General features: G+C 38.3%; 1 long non-coding RNA gene across 1 annotated transcript; it reads left to right on the plus strand.

Moving 5' to 3' along the window:
• The first annotated feature begins 1460 nt into the window (after positions 1-1460).
• LOC122705559 lies at positions 1461-20548 on the plus strand. Its single transcript, XR_006344136.1, has 4 exons — positions 1461-1471; positions 1742-1748; positions 9368-9374; positions 20409-20548. It is a non-coding gene; the product is annotated as an uncharacterized LOC122705559 (long non-coding RNA).
• Positions 20549-22958: the final 2410 nt, after the last annotated feature.

The following is a 22958-nucleotide window of genomic DNA, read 5'->3' on the forward strand; positions in this document are numbered from 1 at the left end:
ACTTCAAAATCACTTGAGAAGCTTTAGAGCTTTGGAATTCCTTCCCCAGCTGATCCTGTTTAGCTGATCCAGAATTGGGACCTAAGCATCTGAAGTTTTAGAATATTTCTTTATCTAATATGCAGCCCCAGGTTTAGAATCACTGACCTAGGACCTAAACTCCCCATTCTTAAAGGGCTTAGTTCTTGTGTTGCCAATTTGCGGGATCTTCTTATATTTGCAGTAAAGTAAAGAAATTAGTCAGGACTGGAAGGAGAGTGAATTCTCTTGTAGACACACACACAGGCCTCCAGGGAAGTCCTCAGAAGTAATAAATAACTTTAGCCTCTTATCCTGATTCTAATGAGGGACATATGAAATTACATATTTGCTCTAAAATTACAGTGCCCTTATTTCATCTCTTATCAGCATTTGGTACACACTTTCTGAAAATCAGAGACTTGTTTGCCTTGATACTATTAATCTCATACAGTGGTACAGTTCAAGCTTTGTCATGGCAAATATTTAAAAACAGTAACGTTGTGGGTTAAACTAGTGAACACCTACAGAGTGGATAATCTCTCTGGGGATCTCTCTTTCAGATGTTCTTCCTTCTTACTATACATGGAGGAACAAATGACTGAGTTCTGAATCAGTTAGCCAGGCAAGATTGACCCAGATGGTCAGATACTGTTTTATATCATTTCAGAATATTTAAGCAGAAAGAAAACACAGTTCCTGAATCTAGAAATATTGTTACACATCCTTGGGCTTTCTTCAATGGCTATTATTTCTCTCAATGGTCTTTCACTCTAGTAATAGAAAAAGACTGTATTCTTTATGATAGAAAGTTGTGTTTTATTATTAATAAGATGGCTAAACATTTTGTTTTACTACAAATAATAGCAAAGTCTTTTTTAATTGATGCAGATGCTAAAATTTTCAAGAGCACATAGAAAAATTAGGAATAGTGTACATATATTTTTTAATTTTTTCCAAGATCCCAATAAAATAATATGCAGCTAAATATTATTGTTGTTGTCTACTTGCTAAGTTATGTCCATGCTTTTGCGACCCCATGGACTGTAACCCACCAGGTTCCTCTGTCCATGGGATTCTCCAGGCAAGAATACTGAGTGAGTCGCCATTTCCTTCTCCAGGGGATTTTCCCGGCCCAGGGATTGAGCCCATGTCTCCCATCAATACAATTGAACCCATTGTATTGCATGTGAATTCTTTAATGCTTATCCACTGGGCAAGACCAAATAAATATTGCATTTTTGTAGTTCTAGTAAGTCATTCTTCAAAATGGGTTCCCTCTCTCTTTTCCCTTTATTATTTCTTTATCTTAAAACTTTAAAAAAGCAAATTAATAAATATATTTAGTTTGGAGGGCTTTAATATCCATTATTTTTAAAGGAACTTGAAAAGAGCAAAGAAGTGTTTGCTGTACAAAGTCAGAGGTGGGAAACTTGTGCCTGTGAGCACTGGAGTTCCTGCAAATAATTCTGATACAAATACGAGGCTAAGAAGTTCAGATATGTTCTAGGGAAACAGTAAGTGTGATTAAAAGAGAAATTAATAGTTATAAGTAAACTATGGGAGTATAATGTGTTTAATGTACCATGACTAAAGGACTGAAGAGATTTGAAGGCAATGGAGAGATGTAAATAACCTAGAGGAGAAAATACGACTTTACCTTGAAAGGGTCCCCGGTGGAGACTGATTGTAAAAGTTACCATAGGGTCATACTGAAAAACAGAAAACATGTCAAGAAAAATCTCTGACAGAGAATGAAAAAGAAGTGAAATAAGAGGATATTTGGAAAAATTACAGTTGCAATCTCCTCTTAGATTTCAGAAGGAATCATTCATAGAACATGTGCTTCTACCAAGGAGAAAATGCTCAGGGGTCAAGGACATAAGATTTAGGGCTACAGATCCCCAGTGTGAATTCTTGATCTATCATTTACTGTATAACATAAGGCATATTGCATTCTTGCTTATAAAATTGCATTTACAATATATTGATTTCATAGGTGTCATGGTACCAAAAAGCTATTAGTCTATCTAAATGCTTTGACATTTTTAGAGGTGCTTTCAAATATAGGTGGAACCATATAACACAAAGCGAGATTCTGGATTTTGACAAGTTTCCCAAGTTGACTTGAGATTCCTGTGCACATTCAGTTTGGACATTCACTGGTCCAAAGGAGGTGGGGACTGCAGTGGGAGACCCCCTTAATCTTGGAAACATTCAACTTTAATTTAGACTGATAATGCTTGAGCAAAATGTCTAAAATCTCTGACTCTTCTCTCTTCTCATCTATAAATCTGTGAGAGGAAACCATTTTGGAGGTTCTCTGAAGTGTGTGTGTGTGTGTATGATTTGTGTGTACAACAGTCAATCATGGGGGACATTTCAAATTAATTTTTACTGATAGGAATTAACTTCTCTTAATGATTCATATGTCACTATAAACATATTTAGAACATTTCTACAGTGTTGGTCAATTCTCTTCCATGCTTCCTCTGAAAGGAGAAGTGGTGGAAATTGCCTTTACCCAACAGCTTATATGCACATGTTCCATAAAATGTGAGTTGTGTGAAGTGCCATTGATCACAAGCATGATAGCAGGAAAAAAAAAAAAAAAATGCCTGAGAGCTTTTGAAGTGGGCTGTGTTTGAATTGTCCTTAAGCTTTGGAAAAAAAAAAAAATTCTAGTGAGTAGCCGCAGAATTTACAAATTCTAGGATAACTGAAAATTCTAATTTCAACTGTTTTCTTCTTGGATATCAGTTTTTAAAATTCTCATTCTTTTTCTATCCTAGGTTCCCTTAAGTTTGCAATGAATTAATGTTCTATAATTATCAACAGGGCCTTGTCCTTCACAATGAGAGCTGCCAGCCACGTGCACATCATGGCATAAAGGAAACAAGGCATTTATCACCTAACCTCATGTTTCCATTGACTGGCCAAACACACACGTGACAGCCAGGTGTGTGGTCTGTGTAGGCACATTCAGAGAACATGTTGGGAATGGCAAAAAACTAAAAGTGAGATAAGGAAATGAGACATTACAGAGCGTGTTCTTAACAATCCAGTTTGGCTTAAATAAGCTCTTAGCCTGCACCAGATAGGTAGATCACACAGGGGCACTATGTCTCATCAAGAAATGTTCCCTAGACCACGACACCCAGTCGACAACGGTGACAAGCTGAATTGAACCTGCTCCTGCTTCATCCAGGGCTCATTTCTTTCCAACCCAGGCCCACTTCTCCTTTGTAATGCAGCCTCTGGTTTCCGTTAGCTGTCTGATATGACCTAAGAGTCTGCTCTGTATGCATTTTACTAATCTTTATGTTTTCTATCTTGTTCTGGGCGTCCCTAACCCACCCAAGCTAACTTTCATTCAGACTAGCTACAGATTTCCAACCGCTCAAAATATGGGTATTCAGACAATTCTTAGACAGCATATTGAGGAGTAATTTTCATACTATATTATACTAAAGTTTACCTGATTAAAGTGAAGAATTCTGTGATTTTAGTATATGTACAGAGTTGTGCAATCATCATATAATACAATTTTAGAACATGTTCATCATTTTCCCCAAGCAGCCTTGTACCTGTTAGCAATCACTTCCCACACCATCTTCTCACAGAACTAGCATGCCTCGTGTATAGAAGGCACGCTAGGTGACCACCAGTGTACCTGCTGTCTCTATAGATTTGCTGATAATTTTTGAATAATGATTTAACCAGTCCAGAAAAGGCTTCTTTTTTCTCTCCAAATCCCTAGGCACATGAGCCCTAACTTCTCCGTCTGAAGTTATTTACTTTGAATTAGAGTTTGAAACGTTAACAACTAGGCATTTATTTTGCTGTATATTTCTCAAAGTCCAATTAGTCATTCTCAGATTATACAGACACACTGCACTTTGTTCTCTGATGAATCCCCTTCTATCTTTTATCAGGAAGGTGAGGGACATATTAGCAGAATCAAGAGCACGTGAAGTGTTGATGATTTCGCTTCCTTCAATCTCCGAAAGTTTTTTTTTTTAATTCTATGCATCTCTGAGACTGAAAGGAAATGAAGAGCCAATCTTGTTCTTTTTTTTCCCCTCTTATTTAAAAACTGTTTTATTTATTTGAAAGAATGTGCATAGATAATATAGCATAAAATATAAACAATACTTATAAAATGAATAGATAGCTATGATCAACCAGATGGCTATCATCAACTTTAAGAAAACAGAACATTACCTAAAATGTTGTCATCTCCTATGTGCACATCCTGGTTCCTAAATCACTCTCTCCTTTTTATATAAGTAAAATGTTAAGTTTTGAATGCTTTTGAACGGCACATAAATTGAATCATACTGCATATATGTACTCTTCTACAAGTTATCTATTTCTTCTTCAACATTACATTTGACAAAGGACCTCTCAACCTTGGGTTTTAATGGACGAGGTTCATCTTTTATATTCCATGACTAGGACTGGTCACTAAGGAGATATCCTTCTCCAGTCATACACATTTCCAACCTTGCAGATTATAATTGCATATTTATCCTTTTGCTTGCCACAGGTGGGAGTAGCCGTGACATAGAACTGTATCATTTCAACAGTTTAAATGATCACAGCTCATGACCTGAGCACAGGAACAATTTAGAATGATTGCATGCGTGCATACTCAGTCACTTCAGTCCTGTCTGACTCTTTGCAACCCCATGGCCTGTAGCCCTCCAGGCTCCTCTGTCCATGGGATTCTCCAGGCAAGAATACTGGAGAGGGTTGCCGTGCCCTCCTCCAGGGGATCTTCCTGACCCGGGAACCAAACTCACCTCTCATAAGTCTCCTGCTTCAGCAGACAGATTTTTTTTAAACAACTGGCGCCGCCTGGGAAGCGCTTAGGATGATTACTTTAATTCTAATAATGAATAAAATTTTATTGTGCGCCCACTGTTGTATGCACAAACACAGGTGGGGGTTATTTGATGAAAAATAATAGAAACTAAGTGAAGCAAACAAAGCAAATAGGGGCTGATTTATCAAAAAGATAGAGGTTGGCTAGTAGAATTGATGGATAAAGTAACAAAACACATTTTGGAGTGGGCAGACACAAAGGCAAACTTGGAAATCCTGAAGTGAGAAATTAATGGAGAGTACCTTTAGGGTGCAGTCATCAGGATGAATAAATTTCAACACAATCTGTGTAGTATCTGCTAATGAGTCAAATTCCAGGGATGGAGTACCTGATTAGCTTAGCTTGGGTCACATTCCCAACTCTCAGTTAGAGATGGTTGAAGCGCTTAGATTGACTACTTCGAAGACTATATTCAAAGACAGGTGATGGCATTATTGAAAGCAAAAATGAAATGCTGTAACTGGAATGAGAGGAAATGAATATCAGACAGTTGATAACCAACGCACTATTTGTTTTGTCAATTTTTACATATTATTTACTCTGATCTGGGCCCTGTTCCAATCACTTTACAACTGGTTACTCATTAAAACCTCATAATAATCTTATGTGGAAGATACTATGATCATCACACTATTCATGGGGTTCTCGAGTTAAGAATACTAAAGCGGTTTGCCACTTCTCCAGGGAACTGCATTTTGTCAGAACTCTCCACCATGACCTGTCCATCTTGGGTCACCCTACACGGCGTGGCTCATAGTTTCATCGAGTTAGACAAGGCTGTGATCCATGAGCTAATTCTCCAGGCCAGAATACTGCAGTGGGTATTCCCTTCTCCCACTGAAAGAAGCCTTTCCCTTCTCCAGGGGATCTTCACAACCCAGGAATTGAACACAGGACTCCTGCATTGCAGGCAGATTCCTTACCAGCTGAGCCACAAAGGAAGCCCAAGAATACTGGAGAGGGTAGCCTAGCCCTTCTCCAGTGGATGTTCCTGACCAAGAAATTGAACTGGGGTCTCCTGCATTGCAGGTGGATTCTTTACCGACTGAGCTATCAGGAGAGCCCTGTGATCAGCTTTACTTCATGGCAAATTGATGGGGAAACAATTGAAACAGTGACAGACTTTATTTCCTTGAGTTCCAAACTCCCTGCAGAGAGTGACTGCAGTTATGAAGGTAAAGACCCTTGCTCCTTGGAAGAAAAGATATGACAAACCTAGACAGTATATTAATAAGCAGAGACATTACTTTGCCTACAAAGGTTGGTATAGTCAAAGCTATGGTTTTTCCAGTAGTCATGTATGGATGTACATGACATAAAGAACACTGAACACTGAAGAATTGATGATTTTGGATTGTGGTGATGGAGTAGACTGTTGAGAGTCCCTTGGGCTGCAAGGAGATCCAACCAGTCCATCCTAAAGGAGATCAGTCCTGAATATTCATTGGAAGGACTGATGCTGAAGCTGAAACTCTAATACTTCGGCCACCTGATGTGAAGAACTGACTCATTGGAAAAGACCATGATGCTGGGGAAGATTGAAGTCGGGAGGAGAAGGGGACAACAGAGGATGTGATAGTTGGATGGCATCACCAACTCGATGGACATGAGTTTGAGTAAGCTCTGAGATGGCGAAGGACAGGGAATCCTGGAATACTGTAGTCCATGGGGCTGTAAAGAGATAAACACAACTGAGTGACTAAACAACAGCTACGATCATCAACATGATTTTATAGGTCCAGGATTATGAAATAACTTCTCTCAACTTACACAGCTGAGGAGAGAACAAAGTCAGATTTGAACACAGTGCATCTCCCAAGGCCCTGCTCTTAATATAACTATGTTACCTCTTCCAAAGCATGATGATCTGTGGATATTTCATTGCTTTTCATAGAAATGCTGTAAGATGAACACTTATTTTAGAAATAACATTTAGGGAAATTAGAATTTGGCTAAGACAGCATGATTCCAACACCTACATGTTTTTTGCTATACTTTACTGTCTTTTCTTGCTTTTTGTATAGCAGTGGGTATTTACATTATAATAATGACTTAAAACATCCGCAAGATTCCTAAAGCTAACTTTATATCTCCTTGCTGTATTTTTCCCTACAAAATATTTAAAGGCTATCTTTTCCTTTTATTAATACAACTGTGCATTTCTTTCAGTAAGAAGGCAAATATCAAATCTCTGAGGAAGACTGTGTGAATAAGACAGACTGTTAAAGCTGAATCAAGACACCATTTGTGTCTCACAATCTCCTTTTCCCTTTTCCAGATTTTCCTGTGTTTCTAAAAAGCAGCATTTCTCCCCTTCTGAGCATGCCAGGGTTTAATTCTCAAGCTGATTAGCCAAATCACTGGTGGATCTAAGACCTTTTGAGTGACCAGTCTGTCCAAGATCTGAGAGAGTTTCTTCTTTTCCTATGTGAATGAAAATGTGTGGTTTTTGTTCAGTCACTAAGCCATGTCCAGCTCTTTGCGACCCCGTGGACTGCAGCATGCCAGGCTCCTCTGTCTTCCACTGTCTCCTGAAGTTTGCTCAAACTCATGTCCATTGAGCCAGAATGCAAATACAATCGGCTAATTTTGCATTTTGTTTATATCACATAAGTTTAAAGTCTCAGTGCAGACATTAAGTCCTTTTCAGAATATTTTTGGCCTCCAGGCATCTTTTTTAGGGCTTTTTTTTTTTTTTTCTTCAAAACAAATTGTATCTTAAAATAACACAACAGTGCAGGATTTGGGGAGAGGATTCCATTATCTTCTGCTTTTGGTCAGATTTAATCCACAGAGCAGAAACCTAACTGATGGCAACTGCTCTGAGTCCTTTCCTAGCAGATGTGGTCTCCTGTCCAGCAAGAATATAAAATAGTTGCATTGACTATTCGTTCTTTAGGGACTGAAATGACACATGACAGATGGTATGGCATCCCAAGGAGAGACAGGCAAGGTTATGGATAAAAATCCACAGATTCTGGTTCCATGAGTTCACTTCTCTCTCCGTCTAAGCCGATATTGCACAGTGATTAAGCGCAGGAGCAGAAGAGAGGTTCAGGTTCTAACACAGGTTCTAACGCACTCCGGCTGGGTGACCTTGGGCAGGTCAGCCAAGTCTCTGTGCTTAGGTCCCCCCTCAGGGTTTCTGTGAGGGTTGGATGAGGCCATCCATGCTGTAACCAGAAAGTAATTGCTATGCCAGGCATCACTAGAGGCTCAGTGGGAAAGGTGAAAGAATCAGCAAGATATAGTGTACAGCAGCTCCTGGAAATATGCAGTTTAATGTTCATATGCTGAACTGTTTCTTCACAAATAAAGCATTATTTAAAAAATTGCTGAAAAGCATCTTTAGAACAATTAATGCCATTTCTCTTTATGTTGTCAGCAGAGAACCTTTGGTCTAGAAGTCTGGTGAAAGCAGTAGATAATAGGATGAAAATAAAATGCAGGGTATGGCCAGATAAATAGATAGAGTTCCAGTATTAAATATATCCTAACTTTTTTGGGGGGGTTTCCCTGGTAGCTCAGAAGTAAAGAATCTGCCTGGAATGCAGGAGATGCAGGTTCTATCATTGGATTGGGAAGATCTTCTGGAGAAGAAAATGGCAGCCCACTCCAGTATTTTTACCTGGTAAATCCCATGGACAGAGGAACCTGATGGGCTACAGTCCATGAGGTTGGAAAAGAATCGGACACTACTTAGCCACTAAACAACAACAACATCATCCTTTTAGCTGTAACACTGTCACTAACTACTAAATTTCTCTCAGTGGAATCAAGATATATATGTGTGAAGTAGAAGGGTAATACGATGTCTCTGCCAATGTGCAATGTGTAAGTAAAGTATTATTGTTTATTTGCTTCTTCATTTCTATTGAAGCAGTTGGGCATTTTGAATGCATTTGACATTGGGGAGCATTCACCAGTGCTGCTTTTGAGTTTTCCAGTTCTAACTCTGTTTTCTGAAATGTAATCAGTAGAGTAATATTCCCTCGGTTTGTTGTGATTTGGGAGTTTCTAGTGAAAGATACCAACTCAGTTTATTATTCAGAGTAAGTACAAAGTTTGTTTGGGAATGAGCTGAAGTGTCTTCCCACTCTTACTAGTTTGGATAATTTACTTCTCAGTCAGTCACTTAGAAGATGTAACTAAGACCTCCATAGTTCTTTGGTGATAAAGTAATTCTACCATTTAAAAATATTCCCTAAGTCATAATTTAACTGTGTCAATCTGGTGTCTGCTGTGCATAGGAGTGATGCTATCTGCATAATATCCCCTCTTTCAAGTATGAAGCTCTAAGGGCCTCGTCTATAGCATAATGAATGAAATATTATTTTTATGGTTTCCAGCCAAGATTGAAAGCAGCAGTGCTAAATGCCACAGAACAGAGCTTGCAAGATTTCCAGAACAGTCTTGGCAACCAAACTGCCTAGGGAACTTGGATATGAACTTGAATACCAGCTTGACTGTGTTTCCCTTAAACAAATGAAAACTTGGAGTTCTATCCTTCAACCACAGTGATAAATAAATGTAGAGCTTCAAATTCTGTGACATATTTAAATAGGACAAAGACAATGGCCCAACGGCCATAAGAACAATCAGATTGGTCTTTGGGCAAAGACTGATAACAAAGTAAAAAAATGGCTGCTTCACAAAGATGCTTTCCATCTCTGCCTCTGTCCCCACCTAATTCACTGTTACACAACTTCTAGATTGATTTTCCCATACCATAGTTGTGGTCCTTTCCCTCACCTCTTTAAATTGCTTTGATTGCTTCCCCATGTCTATTACATAAAATTGGCCTTCCAGACCCTTTACCCTCTGACTTCAAGTCACATTCTAACTTCTATATCTCACCAAACTCTCCTTCACACTTTAATCTTCTTCAAGCCTAAGACTGCTTGTGAGTGTAAAAAATATTTCTTGTAGTCATTTTTAATGAGATATCTATCACTTTGCACATCAAACACAATCCCTTCTCAGACACTTAAGCCAAAGCCTCCTTCAAAATATGGGGTCCCAAATGCAAAACTCATAGGAATCCAGGCCCAGTGAATAAAAGGTAAAAGAAAAGCAGGATGGTTATCTTAGATGGGTTTCCTTGGTGGTTCAGGCCGTAAAGAATCTGTCCACAATGCAGGAGACCTGGGTTCAATCCCTGGGTCAGGAAGAGCCCCTGGAGAAGGGAATGGCTACCAACTCTAGTACTTTTGACTGGAGAATTCCATGGACAGAGGAACCTGGTGGGCTACATGCCATGGCATAGCAGAGTGGAACACGACTGAGAGGTGAACACTATCTTAGTTAGCTTGGGTTACTATAGGAAATAAATACCATAAACTTGGTGGTTTCCAGTTCTGGAAGCCAGAAGTCCAAAATTAAGAGCCAGCATGGATGAGTCCTCGTCAAAGCCTTCTTCCTGGCTTGTGGATGGCCTCCTTGCTGTACCCTCAAGTGGCAGAGAGACAGCTTTGGTCTCTTGGGCATGAATGTTAAGTCGTTTCAGTTGCGTCCAACTCTTTGTGACCCTGTACACTGTAGCCCGCCAGGCTCCTCTGTACGTGGGATTCTCCAGGCAAGAATGCTGGAGTGGGTTGCCATGTCCTCCTCCAGGGGATCTTCCCAACCCAGGGATCGAACCTGCATCTCCTGCGGCTCCTGCATTGCAGGCGGATTCTTTACCGCTGAGCCACGGGGGAGCCCTCTGGTCTCTTAATTTGTTAAAGCTATTGGTCACTTTATGGGATCTCCTAATCACCTCTCAAAGATCCTACCTTCAATTCCTATTACTTTGGGGGGCTGAGATTGAAACATATGGATTTCAAAGGAACACAAGCATTCATTCAGTCTGCAGTGATGGTAAATGATAACTGATAAGGTTTTGGTGATGGAAGTTGATAGGAAATGTTGAAGATGATGGCAAATAAGAGAGCGCATGATCCATGCAAGGCGGCTACTGCTCCCCATTCTCTAGTATCTGCTGTCACGTATGAATGTCAGCTCAACTGATGTTTTGCAACCCTGTGGACTACACAGCTGCCTTCCCAAACTAGAGATTGAACCCAGGTTGGAAAGAGTCAGACACGACTGAGTGACTTTCACTTTTCACTTTCTTTGGGACAGGGATGAAAACTGACCTTTTCTGGTCCTGTGGCCACTGCTTTTCCTAATTTGCTGGTATATTGAGTGCAGCATCTTAATAGCATCATCTTTTAGGATTTGAAATAGCTCAGCTAGGAGCTGAGAAGCTCCTCTTCTCTGTAGAGATGCTATTCACGCCTTCCAACTGAGGATTATAAATGGTCTGATCTTCATCACATGCTAAACACAGAGACTGGCACACAGCAGGTATTCAGGGACGTTTAGCTTTTACTTTGCTGACTTTAATGCTTATGACAACACTGCTTTGGAAGAATTCATTTTTCTACTTCTATCTAATCATATAAATTTGTCAAGAAAAAGGGTATATAGTGTATGCAGTTTGTGTATGTATGTATTTACCAAAGGCTATATTTTCATGATTTTTAAAATTGATTATGAGCATAGATGTGATTTTTCTGATGCTTTATTGACTGTATTTCAAGCAGATTTGAATGCTTTATTTTAGATTTTCTGACATTATTTTTGATCTAATTGATATAATTGGCAATCTATCAGAGAGGGAACATTTTTTTACCCTCTACAACAGTTTTTGATGAGTGGGGGTGTTACTCTGGGCAGTAATTACAACCTAGAAATTCCTAACTCCAAGGCTCTTCAACCCAATATAGTTTTCTTCCATATAAAGGATTTGTATAACAGAATATACTTTTTTTTTTTAATCTGTAAGCCCAATATTCTGCAAAATTTATAGCACTTTTGTGAATATTTTGCTGTTACACATGAAGAACATTTTTTGGCAGTAATTATACAATTTTCATTTTTAAAAAGTAAATTGCAATCACAAAAAAAAAATGTCATGCAAATTGCTGTGTGTATAATATGGTATCTGCAGAATGTAAGGGTTACTTCTCTGGAGTGCTCACTGGATCTATCTTAGAAAAACAGTGAAGGAAGGAGAAAAAGAAAACTGCTGCCAAAGAAAGGAAACAGACATAGTCTACCTCTTAGAAATTTTTTTCTCTAAAATCTGGAGAGAGTACTTTTTCACATTATGATTGGGAGAAAAATGTCTTGCCTGCTTTCAGTTTTATATAGCCTCTTCTCTCTTTTGTTCCCTCTATTTTAATGTATTTGTTGAAAAGTATTTGTGTTATTCATTGTTTCTGGGAAATATTAACATCATCTGTTTAATCTTGATATCTTTAAAGGCAACTGGAGAAAAAAAAAATGATATTAGCTTCTAGACTAAAATGTGGGTAACCAGAGAGGTTGAAATTCCCTACCGAGAGTTAAATAAAGACAAACCACCAGAACAAAAGCAAACATAAAAGAGCAACACCAAAGCTCCGATCAGTTTATTACTCCCTGCTTGATTTTATGTGCAGATTTTGCATTTTATTCATGGAAAATTGCTTTATATTCTATTTAGTTGGTGTATACAGAGGCTATTTATCCCTATTGGTGTAGTTTGTGACTAAGTTGTGACCATCTGAAATATAATATTTTTGCATAGCCAATTGAATTAGTCATGCACTTGGTCTTAGCTGGTTTTTTTAAAGTGTTGAAATCACCAGAGTGATTGAACTATTGTTTTTGCTTAAGGAAATTAAGTAGTTTTTATTTGAAATGTATTTATTTTTAATTATTAGCATGCTATAATCAGTTTTATGTATAGTTTTAGACAACATTGTTTCTTTGGACTGAAATTCATAAGAAAACAAGACCGTCATTTATTAAGTCTAATTTTGAACCCCAGGTTGACTTGAAAAGGTTTTCAGCACGTAGGAGAGGAATTTTCCAAATGATCATTTACATTTTTGAGAGTCACTTTAGGGAAGTACCAGATTATGAAAAAGGTTTTCCTAGAAGCATACAATATTATTTGTACTCTATGTTTTAAGGTAATATATTGAATGCATATTTTACTTTGAAAATTTTACTCATTAAGTGAACACTGGGTATTGCTTCCTGGGCTAGAAATGGAGGGATGTGTCTACAAGTACTGAATTTGATTAAAACCAAGTCCCATGAAATGTAAAAACTATGATTTCTTTATGTTTGTGGTTGAAACTATGGTCAGAATTTTTCTTCTGTGATTCTTCACAGTCTCCATTTCCTATATTCTCACTAGGAGTTAAAAGTGAAAAAGCATGAAGGAAAAGGAAGTATTGGAAAAGTTTCAGATGGATTCAAATATGCAGCTTGATGCATATTTAATTCTGAAAAAAAGAAAACAGCCTCTAGGGGTATAAGTGTGAAACACTCACCATTCCACAGTGGCAATGATTTTTTCATGCATGTGTATGAGTTTCCCTGAATTGAGTGGAATGTAATACCTACAAGGTTAATTAGATGTGCTAAAAATGTAAACGTTCGGCAGCCTCAGAATGCCTAGTTAATGCAGGTCTCACCCAGGCCTCTATGCTATCTTTTCAGCTGGATTGTTTTCCAAGGTGTGGAGTTCATATATGAGTACCACCGCATGAACTTTTTCAATGTAATAAAAGGGCATTTGAGATGCATGGTCAGTCAACATCTAACATAAAATCTTAAACCTCTGGTTTTGAAAAGAACAATGTGGATTAGCAAGAGTTGTTTTTTTATAACACTAATACAATTACTTGTCCAAAGAGACAAAGAAGAGAATTACTGTTGGTATTCTGGTCAAAAGCTGTGCTGATCCATCATGAAAATTGAAACTACTTTAGAGAATGGATGGGTTTTAACTTATCTATGGTCTTAGTGAGGGGAATGAAGTCACAGAGAAGATGCATGGATCATAAAGCAAAATCAATATGGATGCACAGTTAAAGAAAAGCATTTTATATTTGAGTCAGTTGAAAGGGAAAAGGAACTATTCCCACAAAGAAAGATGAAGCATTACTGCTTATGAATTTTTATCTTTCTTGTTCTTTATTAATATGTTTTTAGCTTGTTCACTTTGAGAATTAAAGGATTTACAGTGCAAATATTTGTTCCTTTTCATCTTACTATTTTATTAATACTTATCTGATCTCAGAGTTCAGTATAATGTCTGCTCTAGAATTTGGAGGTAAGGATAGGGTTTCTTCTGTTTCCAGAATTTTCATACAGAAAAAAAAAAAAGGATATCAGCAATAGCTTTTTGCATCCTCGAATTTAAACTAGAGTGGGTACCTAATAACCATTAAATGTTTTGCTGGAGAAATATTGCAATTGGTCCATGAAGTGACTCTAAAAGGGACAACTCTAGAGAGATTTCCTCAAATATATGAGTTGCTAGCTTGTTTTTTAAATATAACTTTCAAAACATGATGGAATGATTTATTTTTAATTAGAGAAAAAGATTAGTGGTGTCATTATGGAGGAGTGAAGTTAAAGCAATATCTTTTTTTAATGCCCAAAGTATAACCCTGTTTGGGATGGGCATGTGCACACTGCCATATTTAAAACAGATAACCAATGAGGACCTGCCGTATGGCACATGGGACTTGCTCAGTGTTGGGTGGCAGCCTGGAGGGGAGGGAGCTTAGGGGAGGATGGATACATGTACGTGTGTGACTGATGCCCATGGCTGTCCACCTGAAACTGTCACAGCATTGCTAATCAGCCGCACTCCAGTGTAAAATAAAGTTCTATTTTAAAGTATAATCCCACTAAGGGATTCAGCATCCAATCTAGAAAGAGAAGAGGTACATAACAAGTTGCCATCAGTTTTGCTTTTTCATTGCTGTTCCATAAATTATGAATATTCTAATACTTCACTTTAAGGGTACCTTTGGAAGACTTGCGACACAAAGCTATCAGAGTTGCCTGATTTTGTTTATAAGGGTCGATTATAGTGTTTTTCAGTATGTCTAGAATTCCATCAATGATATAGGCTTTGAACCACATATTCCAGTTCAAGTTGCTCTGTGTATAAACTTTGTGATCATGATTGCAATCTGCCTGATCTTCATCATCAATATGACAAATAAAATCATGTGAATAGGTGCCTTCTTCTTGGGAGAACCAACAAATTAATCCATGAATCAGAACCTTGAAAGCTGTTTAAGGTTTCCCACATGTGTAAGAGGCTTCTAAGTAAGTAAGTTTTAGTTGCTCAGTTGCGCCTGATTCTTTGGGACCCCATGGGCTGTAGCCCACCAGGCTCCTCTGCCCTTGGCATTCTCCAGGCAAGAATACCGGAGTGTCTTGCCATTCCCTTCTCCAGGGGATCGTCCCATCACAGGGATTGAGCTTGGGTCCCCTGCAGTGCAGGTGGTTTCTTTAACAACTGAGATGCCAAGGAAGCCCCTTTACTGTTATAATTATCTAAAAACAGTTATTCCAACTGGTTAGAGCCAAATACTCCTGAAACCAACAACTTAGGTTCATTTTCCTAGAGAAATGGTTTGTTCATGAGCAATCTAGTAAATTTCTCTGAATCTCTACTCAACTCCTATGTTTATGCTGTTGTCATCTGCTGGAATCAGGTAAGAAAATACTGAAGATTCAGTGCAAACATTTTGACCCACTTGAAACAACTTGGGGTATATGCTCCGTTGGCAGCTTTTCAACAGCATCAGTTTTTCTGTGAAACTTAGCATCGTTTGGAATGCAGTGCTAAGTCCTAGGATTGGACAGAGTCTAGAATGACTAGGCTTCTAGTTTACAATTGTGATTTTGATTTCAGGCAGATTTAAATCAAACCATCCAACACACACACACACACACACACACACACACACTCTACAGAGGAAGATATGGGTTATACACATTCCAGAGCTTTTCATAAGCCTGTATTTAGAATTTACAACTTTCCTCCTCAACTAGCCAGCCTGTTTTAATTTTCATTTATTTTCAATCAGGATCTCAGCCTGTTGCTACTCTTTGTTGAGTGAGTTGATTTGAACCTTTGTTTTAGACTTTTTGTTGGCCCCATATGTGGAGAGTTGCTATAGAATTTCACTGACTTTTAGCACTGAACGAGATAGTTCTGGAACCCTGGGTTGTAGCTATGTTCCTCCTGTCCCCACTATATGGAAGCAATCCTATCTCACTCTGATGGTTGGGATCAATCATACCAGACGACACTGTTAAACCCTTTTTGTTCAGTTCAGCTGCTGTCATGAAGTCCCAAATTGGCCAGTGGTAATTTAGCTTCCAATTTCCTAGAACTGGGAGCTGCTATGTCCACTGGGATGGTTTTCTCCCTGTGTAATGAAACTTCTGAACTGAAAGTCCAGCATCATGGGGAAAGGAAGCAGATATTTTGAGTAGATCGTTTTGTAATAGGAAGAAGTTACACCTCCACTTCTATCACTCGGTTCTTGGATTTATGAATACTGGATGCAGGAGAAACCATACCATAAATCAGTTGTGGTTCAAAGCATAATATTTTTATCTTGAGGTGCATGTGTGCTAAATCTCTTCAGTTGGGTCTGAATCTGAGACCCCATGAACTTTAGCACACCAGGCTCCTCTCTCCATGGGGTTCTCCAGGCAAGAATACTGGAGTGGGTTGTCATGCCCTCCTCCAGGGAATCTTCCCAACCCAGGGATTGAAACCCATGTCTCTTATATCTCCTGCAATGGCAGGTGGCTTATTTACCACTAGTGCCGCCCAGGAAGCCATCTCAAGGTAATATCTGACAATTGTACCACAGTTGGACATCTCAAGGTGACATCTGACAATTGTCATCTCGAGGTGACATCTGACAATTGTACCATAACACAGACATTAAGCATTCTGTATGGTCAGGTGCTTCTGAGTTATGAATAAGTGACCCACAATAATAATGTGCATCAATACATTACCTTTATTTATTCATTCCTTTATTTATGTGTTTGTATGCTTCTTTGCTAAATGGAAAAGGGAATTCCTAGGTTAACAACAAAGTTGAGTGGTGCTATAACTAAATGGTGTCCCCTCAAAATGATGCTGAGGCCTTAACCATAAAAGTGGCTATATTTAGAGACAAGGTCTTTAGGTTAAGGTTAAATGCACTAATAAAGGTGTGACCTTAATCTTACAGGATTCGCGTCTTTATGAAAATACGGAGACAAGAACTCTCTCTCTCTCTCTTTCTAAGTCATGTAAAGATCTAGCAAGAAGGTGACAATCTGCAAGTTAGAAAGATCAATAGCTCTCAATAGAAACTGAATCTTGCTGGTCAATGGTCTTGAACTTTTTAGTCTGTAGAATGATGTGAAAATCAAATTCTGTTGTTTAGGCTTCCAAGTCAATGGTATTAATACCTTGTTATGGAAGATCCAAGAGACTAATAAAAGTGTTTATTCTTATTATCATTTTAAAATATGTAGAGACTTCCCTGGTGGTCCAGTAGTTAAGAATCTACTTTATAACACAGTGGACACTGACCAGTTCCCCAACCAGTTCAATCTCTGGGCAGGGAAGTAAGACAACTAAACCCTCGTGCCATGGCTGGAGAATCCCTGTGGGGCAATGAAGACCTTGTGTGCTGCGACAAGCCCCAGTGCAGCCAAATAAACAAGCAGTTAATCAGGAAGGTAGAAAAAGCAAAACCAAACTGAGAACATAACTCTTAGTAAGGGTAAGTTATTGCCTCCACCATGGTGGCAAAAGGCCAAATGCCAAAAGATGATTGTCTGGTCTCCTGGCATACGTTGTCATATTGGGTCTCAGCTCTGCCATTGGTCCTAGGAAGTATATCAGTTAACTGTACCATTGGATAAGTGAGATCAATGTAGCTGAGCCCACATGTTCTATACATTCTTAAAGCGACTTTAATTAACTTATTTGTTCATGATCTCATTAAGTATTTTCCAGGGTCGCTGGAAAAAATACTAGCTGATATTGCTACAAAAGACATTTTGTGACTCTGTTTACCAAGAACCTCCTTTGAAGTGGGGCCATTTTTGTGAAAATTTCCATAGAACACAGATTTTCCTACACTTGGAGTCAATTCTAAGAGCTCCACCCACATAATTCTTTTCTAACTCTCATATTATGAACCATCCAGTCAGGTTTCTTCTAAGCCCCTGACCATTTTATTGAAACCAAGAATCAAAAATATCCATATCTCAAAACTTTAAATATTTTCAAGCCAGGCTGGGACCTGCTTCAGGGAACTGGCAAAAGTGTCACTTCTGCTGCCAAAGAAGTGTGAGAGTGGATTGAGTTTTGGTATTCACAATCCTCTGATTCCACATATAAGCCAATTTTATGAAGCTTATAGTTTCATTTTTTCCATATCCCTAAATGTCCTTTGAGAGGCTGTGAATTCAATTATCATCATAATTTGGCAACCCACAGAAGTCAGCTCTGTGTCTTGGATTTGGCTCTTAGTCCAGTGGCTCTAAGAGATAAGGGAATCTTTCAGAGAAAGCAGAGGCAACTTCTGCTTTGCTGTCTGACTATGAACCGCCATAACAACATCAACAAGAACAACAAGGGGATTTAAACTTATCAAATTATTTTGCTAATATTTCCAATCCTGCTAGAGTAAATCATTCTCCTCTGCAGTCTTGAATTTCATTTCTGATGTTTGGCTCTCTAAACATTCTTTTCAGTGGGTGCTTCTTTCAAGGGAGAACTGATAATAAAAATCAATTTGTCATTCCCTATTGTGTATCAAGGCCTACCAGATACCCATCCATTATTGCTCACTAGAATTCATTTTGTCATTGCCTTTAGTCTCAATTAAATATGAATAACCTCAGATATGAAGATGACACCCTATGGCAGAAGGCAAAGAACTAAAGAGCCTCTTGATGGAAGTGAAAGAGGAGAGTGAAAAAGTTGGCTTAAAATACAACATTCAGAAAACTAAGATCATGGCATTCAGTCCCATCACTTTATGGACAATAGATGGAGAAACAATGGAAACACCGGCAAACTTTATTTTCTTGGGCTCCAAAATCACTGCAGATGGTGACTGCAGCCATGAAATTAAAAGACCCTTGCTCCATGGAAGAAAGGTTATGACCAATCGAGACAGCATATTAAATAGCAGAGACATTATTTTGCCAACAAAGGTCCAGCTAGTCAAAGCTATGGTTTTTCCAGTAGTCATGTATGGATGTGAGAGTTGGACTATAAAGAAAGCTGAGCACCAAAGAATTGATGGTTTTAAACTGAGGTGTTAGAGAAGACTCTTGAGAGTCCCTTGGACTGCAAGGGGATAAAACCAGTCCATCCTAAAGGAAATCAGTCCTGAATGTTCATTGGAAGGACTGATGCTGAAGCTGAAATCCAATAATTTGTCCACCTGATGCAAAGATCTGACTCATTTAAAAAGACCCTGATGCTGGGAAAGACTGTAGGCAGGAGGAGAAGGGGACAACAGAGGATGAGATGGTTGGATGGCATCACTGACTCAATGGACGTGAGTTTGGGTAAACTCTGGGAGTTGGTGATGGACAGGGAGGCCTGGTGTGCTGCAGTCCATGGAGTCACAAAGAGTCGGACACGACTAAACAACTGAAATGAACTGAACTTAGTCTCAACTGACTCTAAATAACATACCCTGGATTCTCCTTAATTTTCTGAATATCTTTGATTTACAATAATTCCTGCTGCCAAGCCCTGTGGTTACCTTCTTGGATGCATTAAACAGATGAAGGCCTTAATTAAAGAACACTGGGCATTAAAAGAATATTCAGGAAGGCTACAGAATCAGATAAGGGAAATAGGCAGGGATGGGGTGAGTTAGGTAATAGCCAGGGTCACAGGAGAACCACGCTGCCAACTGGTCTGGTGCTGATGGTGCCAGTTACGAGCTACCAAACTTGCATTGCTTCCATCACCCCACTGTCTCTAGAAATTTGTTTTCATTTTTGACACTCTGGTCCTAGAATTACAATGTGACTGCTGCATCATCTGTGTTTTTTAGCAAATATCTAGTGAAAATCCTGCAAAGGGATTACCTGCTTAGCAAGAGTGACTGGGATGGCATTCTCAGCTGCAAGAAACAGTATGTTTTTCCCTATAATTAACCCACATGATTTATTTCTCATGTCACCCATATAACTAAGTCATGTTTGACTCTTTGCAACCCAATGGACTACAACATGACAGGCTCCTCTGTCCTTCACCATCTCCCTGAGTTTGCTCAAATTCATGTCCATTGAGTCAGTGATGCCATCCAACCATCTCATCCTCTGTCGTCCCCTTCTCCTCCTGCCCTCAACCTTTCCCAGCATCAGGATCTTTTCAAATGAGTCAGTTCTTCACATCAGGTGGACAAAGTAATGGAGCTTCAGCTTCAGCATCAGTCCCTGCAATGAATATTCAAGGTTGTTTTCCTTTAGGATTGACTGGTTTGATTTCCTTGTAGTCCAAGGGACCCTCAAGAATCTTCTCCAGCACCACAATTCAAAAACATCAATTCTTTGGTGCTCATCCTTCTTTTCGGTCCAAATTTTGCATCTGTACATGACTAAGCGGAAAAACCAGAGCTTTGATTATGTGAACCTTTGCTGACAAAATGATGTATCTGTATTTTAATGTACTGTCTAGGTTTGTCACAGCTTTCCTTCCAAGGAGCAAGTGTCTTTTAATTTGCAGCTGCAGTTGCTGTCCACAGTGATTTTGGAGCCCAAGAAAAGAAAATCTGTCACTGTTTCTTCTTTTTCCCCTTTTATTTGCCAAGAAGTTATGGGACCAGATGCCATGATCTTAGCATTTTTAATGCTGAGTTTCAAGTCAAGTTTTTTAATGCACTCTCGCACCCTCATCAAGAGGCTCTTTAGTTCCTCTTCACTTTCTGCATTTGGTTTATGGACATATAAAACTGATTGGCTAACAGAGCACTCATTCCTGTCTCCTTTTAGTTGGTCATTTCCTCTAAGTATTTTCAGTCCAAGCTTCTTTTTGAATCAGAACTTGTCATCTGAAATCTTTTCAGCCGATGAGATATATATTGAATTATGCTGATGGATTTCTGGGGATGTTTCTGCTTTTCCTGATAATAGTGATGGTTTCAACTGAGGTCCCTGCCTAGCTTTGAATGTAGGCGTAGAGCCTGCAGTTGTAGCAATCATTTTTGACTGTCACAAGAATAGAAAAATTACAGAGATGCAAACGCTGATAATATTGAACCACTGACTCAATGCCAGAAAAAGCACGGTATAGACTTCTTGCAATGTAAGAAAAATAAACCCTTATTTGCTTAGTCCTTTGAACTCAGGTTTCATATTACTTGAAGCTGAACACATTTTAACAAATACAGTGGAGAATTCCCCAGATCCTGAACCACTAAAAATAAATAAATGTCATTTCTATTTCAAACACTGAATATAGTTAAATGGGTACTGATTTACCCAAGTTTACATCTGAAATTGTTATTAGGAATATTTACAAATTTGGGTCAACAGTGTGTGAGTTGATGACAACTTCTTCCAAATACCTTTAGAAATCTAATCCATAACATACATACTTTTCCTTTTAAACTCGTGTAGGCTCATATGGATAATTGTGTATATTTGTTAAATTTGCTTTTTATTTCATGATCAAACACAAGCAGTGCTTCATGTTTGCCCCCAGCAAGTAAGTAGACAAGACTAAATGTAGCTAACAGATTTTGTAACATAAAGTAATATCTAACAGATGATAATAGCAATCTACCTCTCTGACACACAGCTAAGATAATCACAATCCAAGACTCTACATGACAATAATAAATCTGTGTAAAAATTACAAAGTTCAAGTGCCACAAGGCAACTTTAATATATTTATATGCTAAATTTTTGACAGCGTTGCCAAACCGGTTGCAGTCCAAATTACTTCTGGGAGCAGACAGGTAACACAGGCGAGGCCAGGTATAAGGATGCATGCGTACATTGAGAGAGTGGCTGTACCTAAAGGGAATCAAAAGCAGAAACTCCACCAGAGTTTCTGGTCAGTCAGCTCCAGCCCAGGTGCCCATGCATGAATGCAGTGCACTAGTCAGATCTTCCAACTGTCCACAGAAGCTGAACACTCCAGATTCCTAGGTCAGTTTTTAATGTTTTTCAACTTTAGTTAATTAAACTTTATCATTTTATCAAAATGTTTATCTGGAATTTGGGTCAATAGCTTGTGACTTGACCTCATGGAAAGACCCTGAGGAGGGTCCTTGTCTTTTAAAGCTAGGGAAAGGTATATTATTTAAAACAACATATACATGCAGAGGATAATAAACAGAAATAAATATTTTAAAATATTTAATAAAAATGTTTTGCCTTCAAGAATGTCTTGAAAGAAGTAATTACTAAGGAAAGCAGGCTGTCAATGCTATTAGTAGTATATTAATTGGTACGTTATGTATAAACTTAACACATTTTCAAAACAACTTTTTATTTACTTCCAACTAATAAAGTACTAATGATATTATATTTGCTCATTATTTTTATTATTAGAGTAATGTTAGTAACAAACGCTCAAGTCCTAATGTTATATAATAACATAAGCTATTTTGTATTTCTATTACATCTACTTGACTGAAAGTCGGGGATGAATATTTCATTTATACTCTCATCCAGGGACCAAGTCTGACAAAGGCTCTACAATTTTCAACATGTGACTTACCTGGAATTTTTTATTTACTCAGAAGGAGCAATGAATGTTTTATGGGCCAAGAATGGTTATACTGTCATTTATTCACTGTATGCCCTCTTATTTAGAACTGAATCACAATATCTCAACTGGGATATAAGAAGGATATTAAAATATATTCAATGATTAGACTGGGGCTTTAAAGCAATAAGCTTACATAAAAGTAAGGCAACATGAATTGTCCGTGAATATTTTGCCATCACTGACACACAGTTTTAGATTATACTGACTAAATATTTTCATTTCCACTGTCATTCTTACCTTATATTTTTTGCTATATTGGCAATTAATTTATATAATTCAACAAAAATGTTTTTAACTAGTTATACTGTGGTAATTTTGCTGAATTATAATATTTATATACAATGGCTATATGTCATTTTCCCAACCATGTCCTATTCAAGATTCAAT

Source organism: Cervus elaphus, chromosome 12 (assembly GCF_910594005.1).
Source record: "Cervus elaphus chromosome 12, mCerEla1.1, whole genome shotgun sequence".
Taxonomy (NCBI): domain Eukaryota; kingdom Metazoa; phylum Chordata; class Mammalia; order Artiodactyla; family Cervidae; genus Cervus; species Cervus elaphus.